Genomic DNA, 25,345 nt, shown 5'->3' with positions numbered 1-25,345 from the left:
TTGAGTGGTGGAACAGACTCGAGTGAGACGGCTCCGAGTCCAACCATGACCCATCGCTCTTCGAGTCAGTCAGGCCACTTGACTTACTAAAAGAAGACCCTCCCGAGGGCGGAGGTTGCCCGGCGTCAGGGACATCCCGTCCCAGAGCTCAAGTGCTGGGTCTGTGGCGGCTTAGGATTCCTGACGCAGTAGATTCGGCTACCACAAAGTCTGGTGTGTATTCTCCTTGCTAACGAAAAGAGAGTTATCAGCCGCCATTAACGTGAGAAGGCAGCATCTCCGCCCGTACTCTGGTCGGAAGGAGGAAGATTGTGTCGACCTTTTATCACCATGTAGCTCGGCGCTGGCACTACCTTTTATCACCCTGGGAACCAGAATCCACTAGTTGCACGTTGATTATAGGATTTGCTCGGATGATTGCTAACTACGCCGATCCTCGAGACATACTGCAGATCAGCAGCTGCACCCCCAAATTTTGCGGAGACCTCTCTAAGGTCTGTCATATGCTCGATGCTGACTAATGCAGTACCATGTTGATATTGTTTCCACTGCTCAGCCTCTGAAAAAAGTTCAAGTAGTTGGTTCATTCGGGGTATGGAATTGAAAACGAGCCTGAGCTTCCAGAGATTTTAGCCAGGCCATTCCACTCATGAACCTCAGCTTCAAGTACTTGAGAGCTGTGAATCCAGCAGCCGTGCCAAAGATTATCTTAATAGCAGGTGATTTCTCCACATACAACGACAGAGCAGTGAGGGCAGGCAACCCTCTAAGAATATCGACTTCATTTACTGACAGTCCATGCATTGCAATCTTCAGAATGCATAGGTTGCTAAGTAGTTTCTTCCACAAATGCATTCTGCAAAATATGATGGGGCTGTGCGATGAGACCTCAAATCTCTGGAGATGGTGGGGTTGTTTATTCAAAATCCACTGAACTCTTGCTTTTGAAGCGTCACAATAGCTAACCGAGGATTTGTGAGCCACCAGTTTTACAGTTTTCAGGCTGTCATGTTCATGCATTAAATATTCCAGAGCATGCATGCTTCTCTTCAGATCGCCGGAATCTGAAGAAGGCGGGGTAGAAATGCAAAGATCCTGCAGGTGGTTCGGCTTGCAAAGGCTGAGATCGTCACTGACAGACCAATCCAGCAGATTTGTGTGAGGAGGAAGACTGAGGTGCAACAAGCGTGTGAGATATATAATGTCCCATGGAACATAAGTGCCTCTTGGCCCGCGCCATCCTCCCCAGGGCGGTCCGGGCGGCGACCCCTCCCCACGGCCGAAACCCCCCTCCCGCTACTCCCTCTCCCTCCCGCCACCGCCAAAAGCTCCTGCCGGGCAAAGCCCGCTCAGATCTGGAGGCGGCGGGGCGTCGTTCTTTGCGCAGAGCGCCCACGAGCCGGGGGAGCTCTGTGTGGCGCGGGCGGCGCGGCGTGACTCCGGCGCGCGTCACTTCTTCGAGCGCGGTGGCCGGGGACGGTGGGGGTGGGTGCGCTTGCGGCTCCCTCCCGCTGGCCTCCCTCGAACCGGCGACTCCCTGCTGCGTTGCCGCCTGGTGCTTTGGGGGCGTCGGGGATCTGCTGGTTTCGGTTGGGGGTCCGGCGGAGGTGCTCTGTGAGGTGCGGGGGGGTGGTGCTCGCCCCTTGCCTGGGCGACGTGCCTGCCGGCCGCGGATTTGGCTCCGATCCGATGGGGGGCGGGCGGGGCATGTTGGATCCTGCCGGATCTGGCCTACGGTGGACCGGATCCGGTCATGTGTGGCGGCGGGGCTGCAGTGGCCCTTCTTCGTGGCAATGTGCAAGGGGCAGTGCTCCACGACCTGTCGATGCTTCTAGGAGGTGGTATTCTCACTTGGGCGAAAGCTCTGCTCCTGCCGGAGCCGGCGACGGCGACGCCTGCGGGCGCCGTGTACCTCTGTGGAGGCGGCGCTGTCATGGTGAGTGCTCCTCCGAAAACCTGGGGAAACCCATGTTCCAGGTTCTCCTGGAACAGGTGATGGCGGCGCATTTTGTGTCGCATCCCTTCTTGAAGGCATCATCTAGGTTCAGCTCGGTTCGTCTATGTGGGGGCTGCTCGCTATGGGTTCGATGGTGGTGGTGGTGCGGCCAATTTGGGGTCGACGGTGGTGTGTGCCTTGTTGGTGAGGAGGTGGTGCTCTGTCTGCGAGATCGTGGCTCAGCCATGCGCCGGAATGGGTCTGATTTTCATCCGAAGCCGGGTTAGTGGGGTCGTTATCCTACTCAATGGATCACCTTGTTCCCATATGGCACCTCTACCTCTGCGGGGTGCTGTTGGGTGGCAACCAGCCGGCCAACGTTCAAGGCTCTTCCCCTTGCTTGATCGGATGAAGGTGTAAGTTGAGGTCCTTCTCCTTGCTGGTTGTGCTGATGATATTTGGAATGGCGGTCGGTGGTGTTGGTGCGTCCGGCTTCGGATCTTCGAAAGGCCTTCTTCTGTGCCCTTTCCTCGGCGGGTCTTCCGGAGGTTCGGCTGGATGTGTGCGTGCGTGCGTGTGTGTGTGTGTGTGTGTGTGTGTTTTGGTTGTGTCTCCTCTTGTTTCCCCCGTGTATTCTGGTTCACTTGAACCTATCTTGTATGGAGCTGCGAGGCTTCTAGGCAAATTCGATGGAATATATTCAGGTGGTTGAGGGGCCCCCCTCCTCCCCTGGTGAAAATTTCAAAAAAAATAAGTGCCTCTTGGTGTATCCATAACATCCAATGTTTCCAAACACTGCAGCCTTCTCATACGGTTTGGAAGTTTTATGCAGACATCACAAACAATCTTCAGATATCTAAGATGGAAAAGTTCTGATACTCTAGAGAGGTCTATGGACAGGTCTTGGTCTCCATTATGATGGCCAGATAGATGAAGGTTCAGAACACGAACAAGCTTGAACTCTCCCATACAAGGCATGCACTCTGATGATCCAAAAACTCCAAGTGAACGCACTTGTGACTTTCTGATGTTTGCTGGTATCTTGGCATATTTTGCATCACCAAGTTGGAGAGACAGTCAACGGACCTTATGACAGTCTACCACAACGAAATTCTCTTCAGCAGACTTGTGGGCAATAAGATCATGCACCATGGCATGAACTGTGCAGGCCACCACCTCATCGTTGAAGTTGATAGACATAGGTTGGATGAATCTTCTATCAACAAGTTGATCGAAATACATTCCCGCAACTTCCTCCATGTTTTGCCCTTCACTTGCAGCAAGGAACCCTTCACCCACCCATTGCCTGACCAGGTCATGTTTGAAGATTATGGAGCCCTCTGGATACATACCAAGTTGCAGCAAGCATGTCTTGAGATAATGAGGAAGGTTGTTGTAGCTGAGGTTCAGTACTTGTCTCGTTCTTTCTGAAGTTGAATTTGATGACAAACAAGACACTAAAGAATCTTGTATGTGCCTCAATAAATCCACTGATACAGAAGGCTGGTTTGCTAGCAGACTTGCTATGCTGATGGTGGCTAGCGGCAAACCACCACATATTTCTACAATTTGGCTTGAAACTTGTTAGAATTCTTCAGGACAGTCACTTTCAGAGCCAAAAATCCTGCCAAAGAATACCTTCCTTGAGTGATCGTCTTCCAAAGGTTTCATCTCAAATTCTTCCTTGAGTGAACATGCTAATGCAACATATTCAATCTGTGTAGTTGTTATTATTCTGCTTCCTTGACTACCCTTGGGTAAAAGGTGATTAATAACATCCCATGCTGATGTATCCCACAAATCATCAACACTAGATACCTGCATGTCAAGAATGCACGCATGTCACATTTATGTGTCAGGCTAACAGTAACAACCTGAAGTTATGTATCAACCAAAAGTTAACTTGAAGAGTTAAACTAATGGCCATTGAATCGACAGGCTTACTGAGGCTTTTCTAGCTTACTGAATCGAGGTTTTCTAGAATACCGTAAAGCTAGTCTGAAAAACATCCTTTCAGAAACTGACTTATTTTTGTGAAAAACGAAAAGAGCAACCTGTAGGGAAATAATATAATATACAGTGATTCCTGATATAGACAATTCCTGATATTGTAGACAATTCCTGATATACTGATGCATACAACTAGTACATGCTATTTGGATGTGGAAAATAAAGTACCTTTTGCCATGTAGACAATTGCTGATATTTTCAGCAGTAATGCGAAGTTCATCAGAAGCGTCTTGGCTTGCTTGGGGCTGCTTCCGCTGGAATTGTGATAGCATATCGCGGAAAAGCCTCTTCATATCAGGCTTTTTGGACACCCGGACGAAAGCCCGGCAATGGAATTTCCTCCCAATTTTATTGTACAACACTTTGGCAAGCATTGTTCTACCAAGACATCCAAATCCATGAATAGACACCACCTTGAGCTGCTGATCCGTATCGTTAGCCAGAGAGTTAATAAACTTGCTCATCCGACCATCAATTACTAGGCCGGAACAAGTTTTCTCACAAGGCAGTGGCGGCATTGGCATTATAGGCCCAATGGCTGAAAATCTACGTGCCGCTGAGGTCCTACAACAATGGAGCCAGTACCTCTCGTACCGTCGGATCGCCTCCCGGGCATAGATCCTGAATTCTGATACCTTTTCAACCATTTGCTGGTACCACTCGAGCTTCCTGGGAGCACGAATGACATCGACACGAATGATTTTGGAGATAACATGTCCTGACACATCAGGAGCTGCATATTCAATCTGTTTCTGCCACTTGAGTCTCTTGAGAATCTTAACATGAGTCATCTTGTTGTCAGATTTGTAGCCAAGAGACTCAGGGGGCACAAACTTGTCAATGCAATCTTGGATGTCATAAGATAACTCCCGTGCTTCTTTCATCCAGCACTTGGCCGCCAGGGGAGGGTCCTCCACCTCTAACAGATCTTCAAGGTATGCGCCTATTTCTTCAAGATCATCTTTGAGGAGCTACGACATATCATTGACCCCCTTGGTCAGCTTGCATCCATTAGGACCTAGCATCATGTCAAGCTTCTTAAGAAGGCATGGCACCCGGAGAAACACTGCTACTGGCATCCATCTCTCTGCCTCTACCTCCTATTGAAACATCTGGAAAAAAACACAGACGAGAAAAAACCATTTAGTTTACACAACGGATGTTGCATGTAGCACATAACTACCAGTACATGTCACACTCACATCTGTTTCTATTCACATATCTGACATTCAGAAAAGTCAAATTATATCGATTTTGTACTTTACACTTCACTCATCATATCCACCAACACATTTAAATTGCGGAACAAACAAGTTGCTTATAGTTTTTTTTTGTTAAAGAGTAGACTTTATTGACTCAAAATGAAGCATCGAAGATTCAAGCACAATGACCACACACCCGTTGTCTGCGTGGCTAGGACGCCCATAACCAACACTAACACACACACACACACAAAGAACACACATGCAAAGAGAAAATTCATAAAAGATAGAAGGCAACCCTGTTTATTCAACCAGTTTGGCTGGCGATCCACTCGTAGAATATGTGGATGAGGTATGTAATCTTGTATCCAACCCCTTGTGGTCATGTTTTATTTTTATTTTTAGTTTTGTTTGGTACTCGATGACTTTAACTTTTTTTCATGTTTAATAAAATTGGTTGTGTGCATCTTCTGATCCAGAGGCCGGGTTACTCCCCTTTTCGGAAACAACAATAACTCTGTAATATAAGGCCAGCAAATTTGGGATTACCTAATTAGCTTGCACACATTGCTATGTCATTGTGATGTCCAGTCGGGTCTCATCTAGTGTTATTATGGTTTTGCTAACCTATGCTTGCACTAGTGCACAATTGTGCTGTTAAGCCCCCCCCCCTCCCCCCCCCCCCCCCCCCCAACCCAACCGCACATGTTAGTGATGAACAATGCATGACACACATTATAAAAATCATGGGTGTGATGGTTTGCACATCGCGCATGATCACTAGTAAATAATTGTGTGCAATGTCTTGCCGACAGGTTAGATGGATGAATCTGTGTGATGTTGGCGGGCACCTCACAACGTTTGATAAATAAACCATGTGTGAGATAATTTGAAGAGGGTTTTATGAGCTCAACTATGCGCAATATGTTTTACATTTCACACAGTAAAATTTGTCGAAACTGTGTCGAACAAAGTTCACACAATTTCACACAGTTGAATGTGTGTACTATACTCGCAGATGACATTGTATGCCTAACCATGCAGAAGCTACCCGGAGACACTGCCTAATACATGCCGCAGCCACCCCAGCCCCGCGCCCTCACTGTTAGGCAAGACTGGGATCCCCGCCACGAGGCCCACCCGGCCCAGTCTTTGGAAGAGAACACATGGTGGTTGGCGATGGAGTGCGCCATCAACAAGGTGGGTGAATGCGCAAACATAGCCGACGAGTTGGTCGCCTGGATGGCTTGAGAGTTTGTTCTGGTCATTCAGAATGGGAGGCCAACACCTGTGCTGCGTTTCACAACACCAAGGCATCCACCCGCACCGACAAGTATGCACATGCATCTCCCGCAACAACTAGTGTATCTATATCACAGCCAGTGGTAATCCTCCGTTTCGAACAAATCTATACATCTAGTTAGTTTAATGCAATGTCGGCAAGCGACAAATCTATGTACAATGTTTATAACTGGCTATTTTTTCCCTCTTGTATGAACGATATAGATCATTTGTTCTCGAGTGTTTGTTGTCTTCATAGGCACAATTTGAAGTGCACTCTTCGTTTGGGAGACAATGCGTTCGGTCATGGCGGGAGTTAAAACCGTTTACGTATACTGGAGTGAGGGTAATTACAAGCGTTTATACAATACATTCATTCAAATTAAACATCAGAGCTAGAAATTTAAATGCAGTTCAAAATCACACAAGTTGTTTCTCCATTTAATATGTTATTACTATTGGCCTTCCTTTTTCCTTGTGCGGTCTCTGTTTTGGGTCAATAGAGCTACTTTGGTTTTCATGTCACCACCTTCTTATGGCGGCTATGCATGTGTACTCCCTCCGTTCACAAATATAAGATGTTCTAACTTTTTTCTAAATCGGATATACATAGACACGATATAGTGTGTTTGTGACTCATTTCAGTCTGCATGTAGTCTGATTAAAAATATCAAAAACATTTTATATTTATGAACGGATGGAGTATTTAAAACACAAGCCACCACCACAAAACTACTAAATGTTTTATCCAAGCGATTTGTACATGTGGAAGGCGGGTGGCGCGCGGCTGGTTGGGTCGTATCCTAGGCATTTTGTTAACTATTGGTTTGTTATTTTTTTTTAATGTAGATCAATCCCTGCCCTCTAGACCTGTTGATGTGCACAGCCATATTATATGGCCCATATATGATTGATTATTTAGTGATGGCAAGCAAACTTAAGCACTGATGCTCAACAAATTGGCCTACATAAAGAGGGGGGAAATGTAGGAGAAAACGCTGGAAACATGTTCAGGGCTGCCTCCTTGTTGCTTCTAGCCACTGCCTCATCACCATCTGGGAGTTTCCTACCGTATTTGACGATAAAGGGTTTCCCTCTGCTTTATATTATAAAGCGTTGATCTGATACATCCAACTCGATGGGGCCGCAGCACAAACAAGCCGAAAAGAAAAAAACAAGAGAAAAAAAAGAGAAACAAATGCCAACACCGGCGGATCGACTAAGTGACGAAGACCTGCAACCGCTGCACCCACCGGAGAAGTACCACTGCGATTAGCATTCCGGAGCATTGCGTACCAAGCTACACCTTCAAGAAGGAATGCGACGACGCCGCCGCCGTTGCCCGGATGAGTCCTAGGGTTTCCCCCGATACGCAGAGGGCAGTGGGGAAGGGGTATACCCAACGCCCTTCAGGAAGGTCCGGCGGCGCCCACAGGCATCAGCGCGTCGGAGCCAGACGAGCCGTCAGGGATTTCTCCCGAGCCAAACAACCACCACCACCACGGACTATCCGAAATGCATCACCCAATCTGCCGCCCACCAGCATGTGCCACCACGGTCACCGAACCAACATCGCCATCTCACTGGGCCGCCAACACGAGACCTGGGGGAGGGAAGGAGACAACGGCCACGGCGGCAACCACAACTCGACCGGCGGGAGGGGACAACCTCCATCGCTCACGTGGAGCCGACCGAACGCGGCGACAAGGACTTGCCAGGCCCCGACGGCCCAGCCGGACCCAAATGGGTCTGGACAATCGTCCGGACAGTCCCTGTCCCCACGCTACAGCACGCCGGCCAACGAAGCCAGCACCGCCCGAAGACCACCGATGCCTCGCCACCACCAGGGAGCAGCGGGCCGCCGCGCGTCGAGCCGCCGGCCCGAGCCAGCCCAGATCGGGCCCTAAAGGTCCTAGATCTGGGCCGAGCGGGCGACGCCAGCCGCCAGCGCCACCGCGCCGCCCGGAACCAACGGTCGCGTCACCGCGTCAAGGGCACCCGGGCCCACGGAATTGCCACCGCCGAGCCACACCGCCGCTGGCCGAGCGGCACCGCCTCCATCCGGAGGCCCCGTGCCTCCCCACGCATGTGTGGGGAAAGAACGGCCCGCCACCGCCGGCGCCGCGCGGGCAGTACTCGACGGACATCGCCGGCGGTGGCGGGAGTGGAGAAGGAGGGCCGGAGGAGAGGAGGAAGCCGGGGTGCGGCCGTCTCCCGCGGGGGGGGGGGGGGAGCGAGCAGACGGGGAGGCAGAGGAGGGGGAGGGGGGAGGGAGGCGGGGCGGGACAAGCGTGGCCGGCGGCTGCGGGGGGAGCAAGGGGGAGGGAGGAGGAACCCTAGAGGAGGGAGCGGGGGTTGTTCCTGAGATGAACTACATTCCTACCGTATTTGTCAATCTAGCCTAGCTGGATGTGGGGGGTGGGGGTGGGGGGGGGGGGGGGGGGGGGGGACAACACCATTGCACCACGCCACCTGGAGGTTGGGACTGCTATCTATAGGACATGCATCACAGACGGCACACTTGTATACATGAAGCCCTAGCCGATCTGCCCATGCTCCACCTGCCAGATTGACATGAAACCGTCAACTGTATAGCTCCACTGACAATCGTCGTTGATGGATGTCGTAGATGCGTTAGACATCGGCTACCGAAGCCGACACTATGTTGCCATGTGTCCACACACACTACCACGGGAAAACACGGTCGAAGTAGGCTGGATGCGGGCACAAAAACGCCGGCCGATGTTGCTGCTCCAGGAATGGAAGACAATGGAGTAGGGTGGGCTACCTTTTGTTGCTACGGTGCACTAGTCGGAAGCCCACCAAGGGCCACTGTCCTCTTCATCTCTGCGTTGCCTGGCCCCCACGAAGATAGGGCCTTCCACACCCCTTGTCAGAGGCAAACCCCGCCGCCACCGACCATTCAGGTTATGCCCGGTAGCGCATCGACAATGGTGAGAGGAGGAGATAAAGAGAAGGAGCCTCTAGCGCTGGCGGCCTGGAGGTGCCGCCAACGCAAGGTCCTATTTTTCGATGGGTCTTGCAAAATATATAATTAGACACAAAGCTATGGTGAGCGTGGCTAGTGGTATGCCTCGAAAAATAGCCATGATGCCGTTAGTGCACTCAACGACACTGATCTCCACTATGGTCAACTGCCTGTGCACTTGCAAAATCACAAGCCAGTACCAGTTTTTTTAGTGGGAGCAGTCACCCGTTTGATGTAATTCATACACATTAGCATATAGAATTGTGTCACAGGAGGCCTCTTCTGTGGCCAATGTTTTGGATTTCATTTATTATTTTTGTGACTAATTTGATGTATTTCAAAAATATTTTGTTGTGAATTTTGGATAAATTGATAAACCATAAGTTTAAAATTCAAAAAAAAGTACAAAAAAAATATAGCTACATTCTAGAGTCAACCCTGCAACTTCACTAAGGCATCGTATGTTCTCTACCACCAGTATGTAGGAGTATATATATAGAGTTAACCAAAATGATTTTCTTTCAAACCCCACTAAAACCTTGGCCCAGGACAGTGGCTATGACAATGCGGATGGCCCAAGCTTACCACTGTGGCAGAGATGACGGTACAACAACAATTTCAAACTGGCGAGAGAGACAAGGTTTTATGCAGTGTAAAACTTACTGATTTTCTACTTTCTTCTTTGTTATTTGTATTGTCATTAATTACAAGGAAATTTCACGCCTAAGCTGATCCTACCGGTCGTGCCATCCCACCACGCTTGATGACAGGGGCGGAGCCAATGTACTGTCGTTGGGTTCAGTTGAACCCAACCAAACTTGCCAGCTACGTGCATGTTTTTTCTTTTTTGAGGCAAAGCTACGTGCATCTATGTATGACTTACTCGGCAATTCCGGTTTATACTGTTTTTGCTAACAGGCGCCTGCAGCAGCTACTCGCGGGCCGGCCCATATTTCATTTTGGCCTGTTTTAAAAGCCAAAAACGCGTACGAAAAAATAAATAAAAAATGCAAAATCCGGAGGGAGTGTCTAGAGCGCGACACGTGGCGGGGCGGCTGGGAGCGCGACAAGTGGCGCTGATAGTTGCGAGGCTCCCGAAGGAGCGCTCGTTAACTAGTTGCTTTCCTGTTCGTCACTCGATCAATAATTTGGTTTATTATCGATCTATAGCCTGTATGATGATGGCAGCCGCCGGCCTCTTTGCTTCCCCAACTCGCCTCCCTCTCTCTGCTCGTCTCATCCTTCCTTATGTTCGCCTGAACCCCGGCGGCAAGTGTTCAATTGCAGATGTACAGCGGCAAGCACATAATTGCAGTTCAATTTCGAGGTAGTAAGATCACATCGACACATCTTCCCCTCTTGTGCATGTTCTATCTAGTCCAGTACGGTAATTTTTGCCCTAGTTTTCTAATTGTTTTTTCTATGGACCTTGACTGATCTAGGCTTTGGAACGGTATTTTGATGCGGGCTCGCCGAGGTCACCCGTTAGACGTCAAATACATCAATTATCCCAGCAAAGTAATCTTCTGAAGTCTTCCATTCAGAGAGAAATTAATTTAGATGGATTGCCTCATGATGGGACTGATCAAAAGCGAATTTGAGAGTACACACAAAATCCTAAGAAGCAAGTTGATATTTTAACAAGGGGATTTTACAGGCAACCATCTAAATTTGTTTATCCACATAGGGACATTGAAGGTACTTACATTAATAATGAGCGAGCAAATGAAAGGTTTGCCAATTTGGATGAGATTGCTGATCTTGCTAAGTTAATGGTCCAGACAAATAAGCATGTTACTTTTCTTGGTCTATCAATTCTAAAGCTAGTATTAGTATATATTGCCAGTTGCCACAACATCCGTGAAGAGACGCTTTCAGTTTTGAATGTTGTCAATGAAAAGATGTATAATAAAATGGGTGATCAGTTCATGAGTAATTGTCTGATTTTCTATGTGCAAAAAAGTCATGTCTTCTACCATTAGTAATGGTGATATGTTTGAATGAAGGATCAAAAAGGGATGTCCCGAAATGTGAGTGAGTTTACATGATTCTTTCGCATGTGATGATAATTTTATTTTAAACTTGTCAAACTAACTTATTATTTCTTGATTTTTACATAAAGTAGAGCGAAACACTTTTTCGAGGAACTAATTTGTTATTTTCTTTAATGTTCTTAGGAAGAAGAGAAGTTGCATTTGAAGCCAAGATGTTATTTCAGTATTTCCCGGGTGATTTTGTAATTTCATCCAATCGGTATGTCTCACACTCTTCAATTTTAATGTAACAAGTATTTGTGATAAGGGATATAATATTCCTATTCATCATGGTTTCTCTGATTGTTATAATCTTGTTGTGATATGGCGTAAAATTGGACTTAGTTCATACCAAGTTTCTACAACTAGTCAATGAGTGAACCCAATGACTAATTTTTCTGGCTCCGCCAGGTGTGCGCACTTGCCGTGATCACCACGTCATGCCATCCCGTGACCAGATCAATGTTAGCACTAATCTAGACTTTCAATTGTTTTTAGAGTCTTTGATTGTTTTGTTAGTATGCGACTAAACTACTCACAGGCCGTTGGTCACGTTGATGTTGTACCTGCATGGGCCTCTTTAGAACCCTAGAGAGATTAGAGGAGAAGATAAGACCGTTGGTTTGTTAGTGGCCGGCTGTGGCCTGTGTTAGTGCATGGGTAGGAAGAGGCCATGCAGTTAGTGCTGTTAGTGGCTGAGTGTGCGGCGACTGGCCCATGTGTGTGGTGTGGGTGTGCTATTTGAGAAGTGTGTGTGCACGGCATTCACTTGTGTCCCTCTGTTGGTATGTGAGCTGTGAGAGGCCGCTTGAGGAAGAAGAAGGAGCTCCAACAATCAAGGTTGCGCCTATTCAACTAACAGAAGAAAATCAGCTCGAAAAAAGTCATGTACAGGGTTTTCCCCCTCTTTAGAAAAATTAAACACGAGTCGTGCCTTCCTGCCCACGATGCTCGACGTGGGCTAACTGCATGCCATCCAATGACCAGATCAAGGCTGCGCCTATTCAGCTAACTAATAACTAACAGGAGAAATAAACTCAACCAAGTCATCCATCATCGGGGTTTTTCTTGGCCGTTAATTTTGCTAACTGAAAGAACAGCGGCAGCAAGTTCAGTCTCGGGGTTTTTGTAGTAGAGAAAGGAAGTGTCTAAGCCGAGCTCATGATGCTCGACTGCCTAAGCCATCCCACGATGCTCGACTGCCTAAGCCACGATGCTCGACTACCTGTCCTGCCATCCCAGGATGCTCGAGATCACCATGGCTACTCCCTCTATTCCATAATATAAGAACGTTTTTCGGACGCGGCTTTTTTGCTCCTAGGTGCATATGCATCCATTGTCGAAAATATACATTTTAAAAAGTTAAAAAATTCGAAACAAAAATCCTGCGTTTATATCCGGACATTTTATGTCCGTTCACAAGGTTTCGGTGAAAAACGACGTTTTTTGTGGCTTGTGTAAAAAAGATAAAGAAATGCCTCGTGAATAGTTAGAATGAAGCATCAGAAATTGTCTTTTTTACACAAGCCACAGAAAACGTCGTTTTTCAAGAGAGTGGCTAGTGTTTCGACGAGAGGAGAGGGGAAGCAGGTAGAGACGGGGACAAGTGGTGCCTCTGTCTCTCTCTCCTCTCCTCTTGTACGTGGTTCATCTCCTTGCATTGTCACATGCATCGCCCTGGCTGTGCCTCTACTGTCGTGCCTACCTTGTTTTTTTTCTTTCTGTTTTGGCCTCTCCTGCCTGCCTCTTGTTAATTCCTCGGACGCTATGCCTGGCTCACACTGCTTTGTCTTGTTAATTACCTTGGCCTTTCCCGCTCACACTGCATAGTTTCAAACACTGGAATCTGATTGGACAAGCTCATTAGATTCTTATCTCCTCTTCATTTGAAAGAGCTGTACTTCATCTCAAGTATTATACTGAAACTTAAAATACGCGTATGTCCTTTGATTATTACATTCGAGGAGACTCTCGCGAGTGAACGCCTCCAGGGTCCTGCCCCAGGCGCACGCACATTGGGGGCATGCACATGGAGCATGTAGGACAAAATGGTGCGAGTGCTCTCACATGTGCACGCTCTCTCTCATCACAACATGTGACATGCACATGAGAAAAAAAAGGGGACTGCCACGGTACTACCTCTTTCTCCCCTCCCTCTCTCGGGCAAATACCTTGGCGGAAAGCTTTCTCGTAATTAATCTTAGAGGTGAAATCCATAATCTGGTGTTCAATTTTTGGATCATGTGACATTTGTGTTTTGCCCTGTCGTTCTCTTCATTTAGGCATTGGTTTTGAAGAACCTCTCTCTCGCAGTTCATTTGTTGTCGCCGTGGTTGGTCTTGTTGATTCTTGTAGCGTTCTGCTTATCGCTTGTTTGGTGTGATATACTTGTTTTATTCTTATTAATAATTGGAAGGTGTGCTCGCTTGATGTCTTGGCTAGATCTTACATTGTATTAGAAACCGCAAATTAAGCTGTCTAAAATGCTATTTTCTCAGACAAAACCACTATAAAAATCCGACTAGGTCATCGGGCCGCTTCCAGGGCCAGAGAGGCGGTAGATCCATATCGGCTTGATATTAACATGTTGCACTTTAAATCAGGACGACGAGCTGCCGCTAGGGTTGCCCATGTCTGGCGGCCTCATCCGAAGAAAAGCGTGGATACTAGGGTTCTCGCTAGATGAGAGGGGAAGCAGATGGAGATGGGGACAGGTGATGCCTTTGTCTATCTCCCGTGTTGTGGTTCATCTCCTTACATTGTCACATGCATCGCACTGGTGGCTTGCGCCTCTACTGCTGTGCCTGCTACCTTATGTTTATTATCAAATTCATTCAACGCTATGCTTCTTTGTCGATTGCCAATGGTGTGTTACCTTAACCTCTCCTTTTTTTTGCGGGGAACCTTTACCCCTCCCGCACACACTAACCACTTCCAAACACTGAAATCTGATTGGACGGTCTCATTGGATTCTTATGTGCTCCGGATTTGAAAGAGGAGTAGTACCTTGTTAAGTATTTTATTGAAACTTAAATTACACGTACATCAATTGGTTATTATTTTCATGGAGACTCTGTGTCAGCCGGCCCACGCGTGCATGGGTTGGGGGACATATATGCAGATGAGACAATATGGCACGGTTGCACCTGCGTGTATCCTCGCTCTCACCTCACCACATCACGTGACATGCACATGGGGAAAGAATCGTGGGACCAGCATTGGACAACTCATGGCGATACCTTGGCGAAAAGGTTGCTCGGAATTAATTTGCCCGCGACTCTTTTTGATGGTTGGTGTTACTGATTGTTGCGGCATGTTGCTGATCGCTTGTTAGGTGTCATATCTTTTATTTTATTTTATTAATAACTTGAATTTGTACATGCTCGATGTCTTGTCTAGATCTTGACACTGCTATTACAGAAGCCAGGTGCATTTTGGACCCAAAAACTATTCTAAGCCCGGGCAAAGAACAGATTAATGTGTCTACAAATGCTATTTTTAGGGAAACATCACTATAAATAATATAGCTAAGGAGTCATGCCGCAGGCCATTCAACTGGCTTTCGGGGCCAGAGAGGAGGCACATCCACTCAGGGCCGAGTGTATCAGCTTGATATTAATATGTTGCACTTGAGCTGAAAAAAGCACACTAAGTTAAGTGAATTTTCTCGGTAAGTCATGTTTGAGGTTGTTCTATTTCCTCTCTTTTATTTTGTATCAGATTTTTCTTGAGGTATTTCTTCTTGTAATTCAAAGAGCAGCTCACCTGCTGACTTGGTTGGTAGTATATATTGACACTCATATTAATTAAATCAAGATTCCAGAATTCTCGCAAACAATTACATTGCAATGCTAAATTTGCGACAAATAATACTCCAATTAAGTTGATTGGGACCAAAACATATCCAACAACAAAGTAAAAGTCCATATACTCTTTTGCTCGGCTCAACAGGCCATTAACTTGATCTGTTACAAATAAAGCCTAGGTATGAAACGGTGGGGAAGCCACCAAATCGACACGATAGCAAAGAGGAAAAACTTATTCCATAAACTTGATCATGATGATGAGACACACTTGTCCATGAATGGCCATCAACCAATTAGCAGCTAGTTATTACAGAGCCATTAGCAACTCACAATTTTTACTATGTGTGTAATAAGAAAAGGCCACCATTAGCAGGAAGAGGTGAGGAGGAAGCAGCTTAATGCAAATTAAATAGTAGGCAAGTACATCACGCTTCATTACCAGGATGTTTATGCTGTCTAGATAAAGAAAATCTTGGGACGTCTTGGGTGTTTCCTTGCTGCTTCTTTCCACTTCACGATCAAGAGCTATGTCCTCGAGATGTTTAAAGTACTTGATCATCGATGTGCCACAAAAGCCATCTAGATTTTTACATAGCAGTCGGATCGACTTGAGGCTCCATGTTACACGGCAAAGCTCCGTCTTAGACTCACACTATATTTTCACCATTATCAGATCCTTCATATTAGCCAAAGCTCAGTTGCAACCTTGGGAGGGCACAAAAAATATAAAGGATCAGACGCAGCTTAGATTTCACTAACCTGTTAGTAAAGCACTGCAAGCATCCTGAGTCTCCAAGTAAGTACACAAGATGCCTCTCTGTAGTTCACGGTTACCTACAAAAGATATTACTTCTCGACTGCCACAACGCGTATTCATAGGTTTTCTAACTCATCTCCTATGTCTCCACCCCATCGATCCCAGCAGCGTATTAGTTTAATCGGGCAGTGTGGCACGCCATCGATGCGCCCTGCGTGCCAGCCAATGTGAAACGAAAAATGTGACAGTAGATGCACTAATCAAGTCTGGACCTTTGTCGCCTTTTCTCCGGGTTATCCGCCTCATCGGTCCAAGCAGCTGGTGGTGCATTCGTACTTTACTCTTCAACTTGGCGGTCTGGCACGCAGTGAGGTTAAACTTTGCATTTGCATTGAGTCGAAACAGAGAATGCTATCGTTCAATAGACTAATGAACTCATAAGCCTTTCACACCACATCTACCGAAGCAGTTATATTTTCACAAAGTTTCCAATCAAGAGGGGTAGTAGAGAATGAGCAACAAGGGGATTAAGAGGGATGCCTCCTCAGGATGCAGGCACTACGCCTTGCGTCAGTTACTAATATCGGGACAAGTAGGAGGAAAATGTGGGAATTAAAGTGAATGACGATATTGGTCATTACTTCCAGACACATAAAGGCCTAAGACAAGGAGATCCGATGTCCCCTATCTTGTTTAACATTGTGGTTGATATGTTAGCCATCTTGATAGGAAGGGCTAAGGAGAATGGTCAAGTGGGTGGCTTGGTTCCTCATCTGGTTAATGGAGGTGCATCCATCCTTCAGTACGCTGATGATACAATCATCTTTATGGAGCATGACCTGGCCAAGGCGAGAAATATGAAGCTGGTGTTATGCCTTTTCGAACAATTGACCGGGTTAAAGATTAACTTACATAAGAGCGAGCTGTTCTGCTTTGGTAGAGCCAAAGACGAACAGGAGGCTTATCGGCAATTGTTTGGGTGCGACTTGGGGGATTTACCTTTCTCTTACCTAGGTATTCCAATCCACCATAGAAAGCTGACCAATAGAGAATGGAAGTGCATCGAAGACCGGTTTGAGAAGAAACTGAGTTGCTGGAAGGGCAAGCTCATGTCATATGGAGGCCGATTAATTCTGATTAATTCGGTGCTCACGAGTATGCCTATGTTTCTCTTATCGTTCTTTCAAGTCCCAGTTGGTGTTAGGAAAAGACTGGACTTTTATCGATCGCGTTTCTTTTGGCAGGGTGATGATCTAAAAAGAAAATACAGACTTGCAAAATGGGATATCATCTGTAGACCAAAAGACCAAGGGGGTCTTGGTATTGAGAATCTTGAAGTTAAGAACAAATGCCTTCTTAGCAAGTGGCTGTGGAAGCTTTCTTTTGAGACTGATGCCATGTGGGCCCAAATCCTTCGCAGCAAGTACCTACAGACAAAGTCCTTGTCCCAGGTCACAGTCAGGCCAACTGACTCGCCTTTTTGGAAAGGCCTGATGAAAGTCAAACAATCTCTGTTTAATAGGACAAAGGTTGTTATTGGCAACGGCGCTAGTACACGCTTCTGGGAGGATACTTGGCTCAGTGAGACACCCTTGGCCATTCAATATCCGTCTTTATATCGCATTGTTCAACGACGTGAGGTGTTCGTTGCTACGGTGTTTCAATCCATCCCCCTTAATATTCAGTTCAGACGGTCGTTAGTGGGCAATCGTTGGGAAGATTGGCTCCGTCTAGTTCGGAGACTAATGGATGTCCATCTTTCTCAACAACCCGATGTATACGCTGGAAACTGACTAGGTCTGGAGTATTCACGGTTAAATCAATGTATATTGATGTAATTAATTCGAGCTCCATTCCTACCTCCAAGCATGTTTGGGCTGTCAAAGTTCCTTTGAAAATAAAAATGTTTATGTGGTTTGTCCATAAACAGGTTATTTTAACCAAGGATAACTTGATTAAGCATAATTGGACAGGACCTACGAGGTGTAGCTTCTGTGATCGGGACGAGACGATCAAACATCTCTTTTTTGATTGCCCGTTTGCCAGAGTACTTTGGCGGACGGTTCACATTGCTTTTAATATTACTCCACCGAATTCTGTCACTACGTTATTTGGGACATGGCTCACTGGGATTGAGCCTGAATTAGCGAGACATATTCGTGTTGGAGTTTGCGCTTTGTTGTCGACTATCTGGACTTGCAGAAATGATTTGGTTTTTAACAGAACATCACGTATTCACTTTTTGCAGGTTATTTTCTGAGCCACGGCCGTGATCCGTTCATGGTCGCTACTCACTCCGATGGAGGCCAGGGAGCATTTGGTTACTGGATCTATCCGCTGGGAGATGGTAGCTCGGGATATCTTCAACCGGTTTGGATGGCGGTCATGTAATAGGATAGGCAATTAGTTTACCTATCTATCTTTAGCCAGCCGGTTGTGGCGTCTTATCTTGGCTAGTCTGTGTGACCAGCCTCTTTAGCTCTGTGTGAGCTGTCTTTTTATTACTTTTCAGTCGGAGACTTTGGAACCTTGTTGGAACCTTTTATTTCGTTAATAAGATGGCCGTATGCATCACTCTGATGCAGAGGCCGGGGAGATCCCCCTTTTCGAAAAAAAAGTAGGAGGAAAATGTGAAAGATGTGGTGTGAGCATCTATGTTATTCTCTTTGTGTTCTTATAATTTGAAAAATCTTCAAAGCAAAGAATAAATACAGGAACATATGCTCAGAAGTACAATATGTACAACCGGTTTGAATGACGGTCCAACAATCGGATAGGTGTATAGTCATCTTGTCCTATATTTTATTTGCAAACTTGCATCAAACTTCGTACTTGGTGGATACTTCGGTTGGAGGATACTTTTGTTAATATGAGTTAGTGGTTGCCCTTGATATAAGGAAATTAATTTTTACAAGTATCATACATTTTTACCGAAGTTTTAAATAGTCGGCTATAGCCCCGCTATAACCTTTGTGAGCTCTCCCGCTAAAGCTATTCACTTTTAGCACTAAATTGAAAATCATGTTAATAGCCCGCTCTTTCCCCACTAAATTTGGAGCCATTTAGCCCGCTAAGCCGGTATACCAAACCATCCTTTTGTATTATACTTTGTTCTTATTTCTGATATATGTGATGCATTGATGCAAAACTTGGTTATTGAATTAGACTCGATTGGTGCTCGTATTTTGATGTGTGAACATGTGTATATGTCAAGTATATGCGATATATCATATATGATGCCTGATTGTATATATTTATTTTTTCAACTTTTCATGATTTAAGGAAAATGCTAAATGGGGCTTAGCTTTGCTATAGCTTTTCATAGCTTTCTGACTGAGCCACCGCTAAATGACATAGCTATTCAAAACATTGATTTTTACCCCAGGAAAAAACATTCTATGTAGTAGCTAGTGAGATGCATCAAAATCTTGTGATTAGATGACTTGATCGATCCTTACTTTGAGAAAAAATTAATTGCATTAAATTAATGACTATGATGACAAAAGCGTTTAAACAACTCATGTCATTAAGGACAACTTCTCTAGGAATGCATGGGCATTCAACTTCTATAGAAGTGCATATTTAGCTAATTAAAACTAAATAACCGCTAGAAACTAAAAATGTGATGGATGTTTCTCTCGAACTAGACTTTCACCCCACTTTCCAAATAAAGGAACAACCACACTTCACAGCTTAACGATAAAAAAGTAATGACGAAGCCCTCAAACAAAGCAGATCAAAGAAAAATCAAACAACAGAAGTCGCACCACAAAAAGATGCACAAAGGCACAAAAATGACATGAAGACGCTGCGCAACAAGAGCATAGGAGGATGGTCTGAACGCACAACCACGGCCCAATCGGCAGCGTATGAGCTCCTCCACGAGAACACTCCTAGAAGGCTAACATCGCAAAGCGTCGCCGATGTCGAGTCTGATAGACAAACAAGGGTTTTCACCCGGAGCCCACGAACCAGGAGGAGATCAACGGTGACATCCTCAGGAAGAAAGGGAACCCGCGGACTTTGCCTTCGCCTGCGCTTTCGCTCAGAATCCTTCCGCATCTCACAAACCACCTAGGTCACCACCATGACGAAGTCTAGCTCCTTCGTATCAGATATGTGTGCCGCCACTTCCTTCGAAAGAGAACAACCCAGGGACACCCGCCGCTAGACCCCTTTCCACCTAAACTTTCAAGAGGTGAAGCCACCACCGCCACCACAGAGCTCATCAAAAAGCAGACCTAGTAGCATGCCATCCGAGGCCATGGGAGGATGCCATCGGCGTCCTGTGTGTCCGCGAGGACGCAAATCCAGCAAAAATTTGGACCAAAACTTGGTCCAAACGGACACTCATCCATTTGTGTCGGCGTGTTGCACCACGTTTCTGTCCACGCGGACCCAAACATACCCGGTCGGACGAAATGTGTCGGTGCGTTAGAGTTGGCCTAAAGATGTGGAAATGGTTACAAGCCATCTGATCAATAGATCTGATGGACGTGGAGGCAGTCGACACGCACAACTCCTTCATGGGGTGAATGCAAGTTTTCAATAATGATATTTTTTGGGTGTTTCTGAAAAATAATTACGAGAGCAGAGTCAGTCACCTGGAAAAAAGAGTTAACAAATCGCAACCGAAGTTTGGTGCACGTCCGATCTGCGGCCGCCGTGAGCTGCTCCATGTGTCTCCCCCGAGCCTCCCCCTTTGATCTCGTATGCAACCCACCACCGGCTGTGCTAGCTGTTCCGTCCTCTGGACCACAAGCTTCTCTTGTAACCCTAACCCGTCTCTCCAAGTGAGGTGCTACAGTTGTGAACTTGGTCTTTTTATGACCGCCATGATGGCCAAGCCTGTCCTGCTCTACCCCTCCCGTGGGAGCAGTAGGGGTCACCTTGGAGAAGGCCTAGAGGACAAAGAAGAGAATGCCAAGGAATGCAACAAGGGTCTTGTTGCAGAAGGCCGAGCCCAACAAGGCTCGTGTTGCAGAGATCAGAGGGGAAAATAGTTCAGAAAAGATTGGAACAAGGATCTTGTTGTAGAAGACCGAGCGCAACCAGGCTCCTGCTGCGGAGATCGAAGGATAAAAATGGTATGGGAAATTTTGCAACAAGGCTTCTCTTGCAAAAGATTGAGCACAATAGGGCTCCTATCACAGAGATAGAAGAAAAAACTATGCTGGAAAGATTGCAACAAAGCTCCTATTGCAGAAGGCCAAGCGCAACAAGGCTCTTGTTGCAAAGATCGGACATCTATTCGTGGATCCATCTAATATTTTGTGGAAGTGATGAATCTTTTCCAATTATCATCTGGCCGACGCGTAGGGCTGCCCATGAGGTAAGTTATCTTTAAAAAGAATGGGGAGTGCTACACGTTGGCCTATTGATCTTTTTAAAAGATTGGTCGGGTCGTAAGCCGTTCGATCTGCACACGAGGTGATTGCAACATGATCCTTGTTGTAGAAACATCCTGTAACATTAGGTTTGTTACATTTGCAAAATATATATTTTTAGGGGTGTTTGTGAAAAAGAATTACGGGAAGAGAGGCAGTCAACGGAAAAAAAAAGAAGAATTAACAAATCGCAGCTGATGTTTGGTGCCCGTCCGATCTGTGGCTGCGGGCGTGTCTCCGGAGCAGAGGAGGCGTGAGAGAAAGATGTCGGAGAGGCGGCGAGCCAATGTTTCTTCCGGTGGCCGGTGCCGCGGAGGTTGCCCGGAGACGGAGCCGGCACCGGCGGCATCCTATCCTAAAGCTCGAGTGGGGACACTCATCGTGGCTTGATCTGTAAGTGTTCTATTTCGATCTGGAGCGAGCTAGCTAGGGTTCCTGATGCTTGTTCCTTGTTCCTTGCTCATAGTACTCCCTGCTCCATGCTCGGCTCTGGAGGAGGAAGATGGAGTCGCTGGAGCAGAGCAGTCTGCGTTTCATATTTCTTACCGGCATCCGCTTGCTCTGCCAATTCTTTAGTTCAGGCATACAGGTAAAAGAAAAGGAAAACCATCTGTAAAATGTAGGACCATATAGCATTTCCACAGTCATATAGCATTGTCAAGAGCATACAAATAGACGATCCTGTAACTGAATGAAGGTCCATGTTAAAACAGAAAGCCCACCAAATTGACATGCTCACGTACTGAAGCAAAAGTGCAGAGAGGAGGAACTTATTGGATCCGCACGAGACAGAGTCCATAGTTGTAGCCGTACTCCCAGCACCAGCTGAGGACCCAATTCATCAATAGAAACTGATCAAAACAGGTTCATGATTGGTCCAAACTAAACCAACTACAGCAACCATGAAATTTCTAACATCTCCATTTTACTTCAGAAATTGAACCACACAAATCATTGAAAGAAACAGAAAACAATCTGAATGTGCTGTCACACTGCACAAATATTCACAAACAGACTGCTAAAGGAATAAATGGTCCACTGTTTACTTCTACCAGGGGAAACATAACTAAGTAGGTCTACTTACAGAAGCTAAACATTTACCAGAAATATCTACATCCCCATTATCATCTCAGTACTCACTCCGATGGATGCCAAGGAGCGTTTGGTTACTGGGTCTATCCGGTGGGAGACGGTAGCATGAGCTATCTTCAACAGGTTTGGATGACGGTCATGTAATAGGATAGGTGTTTAGTTTCCTATCTTCTCTTATGCCTGCCGGTTGTGGCTATCGTTCTCCTTTGTTTTTGCTCTATGTGAGCCATTTTTACTTTTTGAGACCTGAAGACTTTGTTTGAACCTTTTGCTTATTAATAATATGGCCATATGCATCGTTCTGATGCAGAGGCCGCGGGATAACCTCCGTTTTAAAAAAAAATTATCATCTCAGAGCAGCTCCTGATTAGCCTTATAACCAAAATTTTCTGTAGCACACTGTCAGACTTCTCCGTGCTAGCCAAAAACAAAAACTTGATCTACCAGCTTCCGTGTCACTTGCCACTTGAATAGATTCATTCACCCCAATAAGAGAGCATTGGAAGAAATTAAGACAGTTATTAGCTTGTGTAAATTACCTTTGTGCCTTCTTCCATCTGTTGGTCCTCTCAAACCGCCACCCCGTTCCACCTTCCTTTAAAAACTTTCAATGTTGGTGATCGGACCATATTCTTATTGTGCGTTAACAAAGGCGACGTGATTCACCGACTACGTTGTATTATCAGTAGTAGCTGGCACCACATGGATTTTTGGCAGCCACCACACTTCCCATCTCAAAAGTAACAAGTTGTACTGCACGGCTAAAAATTAAACAGAAATTGGCAGGTGCCCGCTGAAGAGAGAGCATATATACAACTTAACATACCCCAAGAGTTAACCAAAGTAGTAATTAAAAAAATGAGATGCACATACAACACTTAATTACCGGATATTCTTGTGCATTAGCAAAAGCTTCATGATTCACCAGCAGCACCGTATTATCAATAGTAGCTGGTCTCATGGGGATTTCCGCAGGATGCTCAGTTCCCATTTCAGTAATATCGACCGGTTCTGCACAGTAAAGAATGAAAAAATGGCATGTGCCTATCCGTAGAGACTAGAGAATTTATACAAGCTTGCTTACAGGACTGTCCAGTCGAAATGGCACCAGGATGCAGTGTCACTAATAATGTTGTATCAGTCAGTAGGCGGTGTCGCATGGCTCTCAAAACTCTCTGCATTTTCTTAGTACAAGAAAATTATCTGTAAGTTTACTTTCTGTATTTCGCACAAACATCTCGGGCCTTCGTATGAGTAGTTGCTGCCGTAGGGTAACTTTCGCAGCAGGCTCACTTCCGAGTAGTTTAAAATGGTTATAAACTATTTCTTTGGTGACAATCAAGAGCTTGAGAAACCTTGCCCTCTTGGGTGGTTCTTTACTGTTTCTTTCTACTCCTATTTTTGGTCGCTTAATCCATCTTGGAGTGCGATCTCCTTCAAGAATGGCAAGGCCTGGATCGTGATCCGCTGAGATCCTTACATATGATTGCGAATGGTAAACATCAAAAGAAGAAAATCATCCAGCTGGAGCAAGATGAAGGTACCATAGTGGGTCATGAGAACCTTAAATCATATATCTCCAACTATTATAAACAATTATTCGGGCCACCGGCAGAGAGTACGGTCTCCATGAATGAGTCTGAAATTGGAGATATACCTCAGCTTATGACGGAAGAGAATGAGATCTTGGCTGCGCCTTTTACTGAAAAGGAGGTGCTAGATGCAATATCACAAATGAAACCGAATAAAGCACAGGGACCAGATGGGTTTCCTGCGGAGTCTTATAAGAGATGTTGGCATATTGTTAAGGACGACCTTATGCCTATGTTCCACGATTTCTTTAATGGGCATCCAGAACTATTCCATCTAAACTTTGGTACGATTACTTTATTGCCAAAGAAAGAAGGGGCAGCTCGTATCGAACAGTTCAGACCGATATGCCTCCTAAACGTGAGTTTCAAGAAGGTGGGGACGAACCGGTTGACGCGGATCGCCCATTCGGTGGTACAATCGAGTCAGACGGCCTTCATGCCTGGTAGACACATCCTAGAAGGGGTAGTTGTTCTACATGAAACGATTCACGAAATACATTCGAAGAAGCTAGATGGGGTTATCTTCAAAGTGAATTTTGAAAAGGCTTATGATAAAGTTAAATGGCCGTTCCTTCAGCAAGCAATGCGCATGAAAGGCTTTTCTGAGGCTTGGAGGAACCAAGTGGGTTCCCTTGTCCAAAAAGGTAGTGTCGGCATTAAGGTTAACGATGATATAGGCCACTATTTTCAGACCCATAAAGGCTTGAGACAAGGGGATTCAATGTCTCCTCTCTTATTTAATATAGTGGCAGATATGTTGACCGTCCTTATTGGTAGGGACAAGGAGAATGGCCTAGTAAATGGCTTAGTTCCTCATCTGGTAGATGGGGGAGTATCCATTTTACAATACGCAGACGACACTATTCTTTTCATGGAGCATGACGTTGCAAAAGCTCAGAATATGAAATTGGTTTTATGTCTCTTCGAGCAATTGTCGGGGCTAAAAATTAATTTCAACAAAAGCGAGCTCTTTTGCTTTGGTCGGGCCAAAGAGGAGCAAGATACTTATAGACAATTGTTCGGTTGTGAGCTGGGTTCTTTACCATTTAGCTATTTGGGCATACCAATTCACCATCGGAAGCTTTCTATCAAGGAGTGGAAGTGCATCGAGGATCAAATTGAGAAAAAGCTTAGTTGTTGGAAGGGTAAGTTAATGTCGTATGGTGGACGACTAGTACTCATTAACTCGGTACTGACGAGTATGCTGATGTTTTTGCTACCCTTCTTTGAGGTACCCAAAGGGGTACGGAGGAGACTAGA

General features: G+C 45.9%; 1 long non-coding RNA gene and 1 pseudogene across 1 annotated transcript; one reads left to right on the top strand and one right to left on the bottom strand.

Moving 5' to 3' along the window:
- Positions 1-349: 349 nt before the first annotated feature.
- Positions 350-5,738, bottom strand: LOC109745804 (disease resistance protein RGA5-like; annotated as a pseudogene).
- A 15,658-nt stretch (positions 5,739-21,396) lies between these two features.
- LOC120969501 (uncharacterized) lies at positions 21,397-22,154 on the top strand. Its single transcript, XR_005763780.3, has 2 exons — positions 21,397-21,794; positions 21,868-22,154. It is a non-coding gene; the product is annotated as an uncharacterized lncRNA (long non-coding RNA).
- The last annotated feature ends 3,191 nt before the right edge of the window (positions 22,155-25,345 follow it).

This window comes from Aegilops tauschii, chromosome 7 (genome assembly GCF_002575655.3).
Source record: "Aegilops tauschii subsp. strangulata cultivar AL8/78 chromosome 7, Aet v6.0, whole genome shotgun sequence".
Classification (NCBI taxonomy): domain Eukaryota; kingdom Viridiplantae; phylum Streptophyta; class Magnoliopsida; order Poales; family Poaceae; genus Aegilops; species Aegilops tauschii.
The sequence above is the reverse complement of the archived record's forward strand: the minus strand, read 5'-3'. Positions and strand labels throughout refer to the sequence as shown.